This window comes from Myotis davidii, unplaced genomic scaffold, assembly GCF_000327345.1.
Source record: "Myotis davidii unplaced genomic scaffold, ASM32734v1 scaffold746, whole genome shotgun sequence".
In the NCBI taxonomy this organism is placed as follows: domain Eukaryota; kingdom Metazoa; phylum Chordata; class Mammalia; order Chiroptera; family Vespertilionidae; genus Myotis; species Myotis davidii.
The window spans coordinates 365,056-371,270 of record NW_006297038.1 but is presented as its reverse complement, the minus strand read 5'-3'; positions in this window follow the sequence as shown (position 1 = coordinate 371,270).

Genomic DNA, 6,215 nt, shown 5'->3' with positions numbered 1-6,215 from the left:
GAGGGGAGTTATGGGAGAAAAAAGAGGAACAAATGTAATAATCTGAACAATAAAGATTTAAATTAAAAAAAAAAAAAGAACTTGTTGAAGGCCCCCTGGCTAGTTAGTGTCAGATTTAGAGTTGAACTCTAAGGGTTATCTGGATCCAAAACCCACATTTCCTTCCAGCCCACTATCATAAAGAAAAGCCTGCCTCTGCCCTTAAGATGCTTACAACAGTGGGGGAGATAGAGAGGGAAACAGACAATTATTACACCATGGGACACTGGGATGAAAGTGGAGAAATACATCTTTGTTGAGGATATTAATTAGAAAAGAAAATGATAACATGATTCTGCCTTTTTTAAAAATCAGGAAATCTCTCGTTTATTTTTTATTGTGGTAAAATATGCATAACATAATACTTACCATTTTAACCACTTTTAAGTGTATAATTTAGTGACATCAAGTGCAATTCAAATTGCTGTACAGCTATCACCACCATCCATCTCTGGAACTCTTTCATCATCCCAAACTGAAACTCTGTACTCATTAAACAATAACTTACCAATCACCCCAGCCCTTGGTAACCACTATTCTACTTTCTGTCTCTATAAATTTGACTATTCTATATACTTCATATAAGTGGAATCATATAATATTTATCCTTTAATGTCTTGCTTATTTTACTTAGCATAATATCCCAAGGTTCTTCCATATTGTAGCAATGTAATGAACTCCATTCTTTTTTTAAGGCTGAATAATCTTTCATTGTATGTCTATAGCACATTTTGTTTATCCATTTCATTTGCTGATGGACACTTGGGCTCTTTCCATCTTTTGGCTGTTATGAAGATGCTCCTTTTTACAAATATCTATTTGATTCCATGCTTTCAATTCTTTTTTTTTCTTTATTAGAGAACTAGTTTTTGGGTTTTTTTTTTTTACTTGTTCTTAATTGATTAAGGTATTATATATGTGTCCTTATCCCCCCATTACCCCCCACACCCTCTGCTCATGCTCTCACTCCCTTAGTGTCTGTGTCCATTGGTAATGCTTATATGCATGCATATGAGTCCTTTCTTTGGTTGATCTCTCCCCCTTACCGCCACCCTCCCCTACCTTCCCTCTGCGATCTGATGGTCTGATGGATGATTCTGTCTCTGGACCTGTTTTTGTTCATCAGTTTATGTTGTTCATTATATTCCACAAATGGAGGAGATCATGTGATATTTATCTTTCTCCAACTGACTTATTTTGCTTAGCATAATGCTCTCCAGGTTCTTCCATGCTGTTTCAAATGGTAGGAATCCCTTCTTTTTACAGTAGTGTAGTATTCCATTGTGTAGATGTACCACGGTTTTGTTTTTTGTTTGCTTTTTTTAAATTGATTTCAAAGAGGACAGGAGAGGAGAGGGAGAGGGAGAGGGAGCGGGAGAGGGAGAGAGACAAACACTAATGATGAGAGAGAATCATTGATGGCTGCCTCCTGCACGCCCCTTTACTGGGGATTGAGCAAGCAACCTGGGCATGTGCCCTTGACTGGAATCAAACCCGGGACCTTTCAGTCTGTGGGGGTATGCTCTATCCATTAAGCCAAACCAGCCAGGGCTGTACCACAGTTTTTTAATCACTCATCTGCTGATGGGCACTTGGGCTGTTTACAAATCTTAGCTAATGTAAATTGTACTGCTATGAACATAGGGGTGCATATATCCTTTCTGATTGGTGTTTCTAGTTTCTTGGGATATAGTCCTAGGAGTGGGATCACTAGGTCAAATGGGAGTTCCATTTTTAGTTATTTGAGGACACTCCATACTGTTCTCCATAGTGGCTGCACCAGTCTGCATTCCCACCAGCATTGCAGAAGGGTTCCTTTGTCTCCACATATTCCCTAACACTTGTCATTTGTTGATTTGTCAATGATAGCCGTTCTGATAGGTGTGAAGATGGTACCTCATTGTCATTTTGATTTGCACCTCACAGATGATTAGTGACTTTCAGCATGTTTTCATATGTCTCTTGGTCTTCCCTCTGTCTTCTTTCAAAAAGTATCTATTTGGTCCGTTGCCCATTTTTTTGACTGGGTTTTTTATCTTTCTTTTGTTAAGTTGTACAAGTTCCCTGTAAATGTTGGAAATTAAACCCTTATCAGTGATAACATTGGCAAATATGTTCTCCCATGCAATGGGCTTTCTTGTTTTGTTGATGTTTTTGTTTGTTTGTTTGTTTTTGCTGTGCAGAAGCTTTTTATTTTGTTGAAGTCCCATTTGTTTTTCTCTAGTTTCCATCACCTTAGGAGCTGTATCAGTGAAAATATTGCTTCGGCACATGTGTGAGATTTTGCTGCCTGTGGATTCCTGTAAGATTTTTATGGTTTCCCATCTTAGGTTTAAGTCCTTTATCCATTTTGAGTTTATTTTTGTGTATGGTGTAAGTTGGTGTTCTAGTTTCATTTTTTTGCATGTATCTGTCCAATTTTCCCAACACCATTCATTTATTGAAGAGACTGTCTTTACTCCATTGTATGTTCTTATCTCCTTTGTCAAATATTAATTGAGCGTAACGGCTTCGGTCGATTTCTGTGTTCTTTGTTCTGCTCCATTGGTCTATATGTCTGTTTTTGTGCCAGTATCAGGCAGTTTTGAGAACAATGGCTTTGTAATATAGCTTGATATCTGGTATTAAGATCCCTCCTATTTTGTTCTTCTTTCTCAGAATTGCTGCAGCTATTCCTGGTCTTTTTTTTCATTCCAGATGAATTTTTGTAGAATTTGTTCTAGGTCTGTGAAATATGCCATTGGTATTTTAATAGAGAGTGTATTGAATCTATAGATTGCTTTGGGTAGTATGGACATTTTAATAATGTTGATTCTACTGATCCATGAACACGGTATGTTCTTCCATCTGTTTATGCCTTCTTCTATCTCTTTTTTCAGTGTCCTATAGTTTTCTGAGTACAGGTCTGTTCCTTACTTAGTTAAGTTTATTCCTGGTATCTTAATTAAATGGTGCAATGGTAAATGGGATTGTTTTTTAAAATCTCTCTTTCTATAAGTTCACTATTGGTGTATAAAAATTGCATAGATACCTGGGAGTTAATTTTGTATGCTGCTACATTGCCAAATTTATTTATTAAGTCTAATAATTTCTTGATGGAGTCTTTAGGGCTTTCTATGTACCATATCATGTCATCTGCGAATAATGACAGTTTTACGTCCTCTTTTCCAATTTGGATACCTTTTATTTCTTCTTCTTGTCTAATTGCTATGGCTAGCACTTCCAGTACTATGTCAAACAGGAGTGGTGAAAGTGGGTCTCCCTGTCTTGTCCCTGTTCTTAGGGGAAATATTTTTAGTTTTTGCCCATTGAGTACGCTGTTGGCTGTAGGTTTGTCATATAAGGCTTTTATGTTGAGTATGATCCCTCTATTCCCACTTTGATGAGGTTTTTTATCAAGAAACGGTGTTGGATTTTGTCAAATGCTTTTTCTGTATCTATTGATATGACTATGTGATTATTATCTCGCAGTTTGTTTATATGATGCATCATGTTTATTGATTTGTGGGTATTGTACCACCCTTGCATTCCCAGAATAAATCCTACTTGGTCATGGTGTATGATCTTTCTGATGTAATGCTGGATCTGATTTGCTAGAATTTTATTGAAGATTTTGGCATCTATGGTCATGAGGGATATTGGCTGTAATTCTATTTCTTTGTGTTGTCTTTTTTGTAAATATATATTTTATTGATTTTTTTTACAGAGAGGAAGGAAGATAGATAGAGAGTTAGAAACATAGGTCTTGTTTTTGTCTCTATGTTGTTTATTTCCAATGTGATCTTTATTATTTCCTCCATTCTGCTTATGCTGGGCTTTTCTTGTTGCTCTCTTTCTAAATCATTAAGTTGTAGAGTTAAATAATATATTACCATTTTTATTTTTTTTTTTATTTTTAGGTATGCCTGTAGAGCTATGAGCTACCTTCTCAGGACTGCTTTTCACTTTGTCCCATAGATATCTGATTGTTACGTTTTCATTGTCATTTGTTACCAGGATGCTTTTTATTTCTTCTTAGATCTCTTTGGTAACCCAATCATTGTTTAATAGCATGCTATTTAGCCTCCAAGGGGTTCTATTTTTTCATTGTTTTTATTGTAGTTGATTTCTAATTTTATGCCATTGTGATCTGAGAAGATGCTTGATATGATTTCTATCTTTTATTTGAAGCGATTTTGCCTGTGTCCTAATTTGTAGCCTATCTTTGAAAATGTCCCGTGTGCACTTGAGAAAATGTATATTGTGTAGCTTTGGGTTGATATGTTCTGAAGATTTCAATTAATTCCTTCTGATCTAGTGAGTTATTTAGGATTGATGTTTCTTTGCTGATTTTTTTTGTTTAGAGGTTTTGTTCAGTGGTGTTAGTGGGGTATTAAAGTCTCCTACTATGGCTGTATTGCTGTCAACCTCTCCCTTGATATCCTCCAGAAGTTTTATGTATTTGGGTGCTCCTGTATTGGCTGCATATATGTTTATCAGAGTTATTTCTTCTTGATGGATTGCTCCCTTTAGTCTTATGAAGGGATCTTCCTTATCTCTTGTTATGTCCTTCACTTTGAGGTCTATTTTGTCAGAGATAAGTATTGCTACCCCAGCTTTTTTTTCTTTTCCATATGCCTGAAAGATATTTTTCCATCCCTTCACTTTCAGTCTGTATGAGTTCCTTTTCTGGGGTGAGTCTCTTGAAGACAGCATATATATGGGTCATGTTTTCTTTTTTAAATATATTTTATTGATTTTTCACAGAGAAGAAGGGAGAGGGATAGAGAGTTAGAAACATCGATCAGCTGCCTTCTGCACACCCCCCAGTGGGGACGTGTCCGCAACCAAAGCACATGCCCCCGACCAGAATCGAACCTGGGACCCCTGAGTCCACAGGCCAACGCTCTATCAACTGAGCCAAACTGGTCCGGCAGGGTCATGTTTTCTTATCCATTAAGCCACTTGATGTCTTTTGATTGGAGAAAGTAGTCTGTATATGTTTAAAGTTATTATTATTTTTTTAATCTTTATTATCGAGATTATTACAGACATCCCTCTTTCTCCCCCCATAGCTCCCCTCCACCCAGTTTCCACCCCACCCCAGGCTCTTGTAACCCTATTGTCTGTGTCTATAAGTACTGCATATATGCATATAAGATCTTTGTCTAACCTCTTCCCGCATTCCCCCAAACCTCCTTACTCTGAGAATTGTCAGTTTGTTCCATTTCCATGCCCCTGATTCTATTCCATTCACCAGTTTATTCTGTTCATCAGAATTTTTACTCATTTGATTTTTAGATTCACTTGTTGATAGATATGTATTTGTTGTCACTTTGTTGATTATAATTTTTTATCTTTACCTTTTTCTTCTTCTTCCTCTTCTTAAAGAATACCCTTCAGTATTTAATATAATACTGGTTTGGTGGTGATGATCTCCTTCAGCTTTTTCTTGTCTGTGAAGCTCTTTATCTGAACTTCAATTCTAAATGATAGCTTTGCTGGGTAGAGTAATCTTGGTTGTAGGTTCTTGCTATTCATCACTTTGAATATTTCTTGCCACTCCCTTCTGGCCTGCATAGTTTCTATTGAGAAATCAGCTGACAGTTATATGGGCGCTCCCTTGTAGGTAACTAACTGCTTTTCTCTTGTTGCTTTTAAGATTCTCTCTATGTCTTTTGCCTTTGGAATTTTAATTATGATGTGACTTGGTGTGGTCCTCCTTGGATTCCTCTTGTTTGGGGTTATCTGTTCTTCCTAGACTTGTAAGTCAATTTCTTTCATCAGGTCAGGGAACTTTTCTGTCATTATTTCTTCAAATAGGTTTTCAATATCTTGCTCTCTCTCTTCTTCTGGCACCCCCATAATTCAGATGTTGGTATGCGTGAAGTTGTCCCAGAGTCTCCTTATATTAGCTTCATATTTTTGGATTTTTTTTTCTTTTTGCTCTTTTGGTTGGGTGCTTTTTGCTTCCTCGTATTTCAAATCATTGATTTCATTCTGGGATCCTCTAATCTAGTGTTGAATCCCTGTATATTATTCTTTATTTCAGTCAGTGTATGCTTAATTTCCAACTGGTCCTTTTCCATTTTTTGGCATTTTCATTGAGATCCTTGAAGGTCTCTGTAAGTTCTTTGGAGGTTTCTATAAGATTCTTGAGTAACCTTATAATTGTGGTTTTGAACTCTATAAAGTAG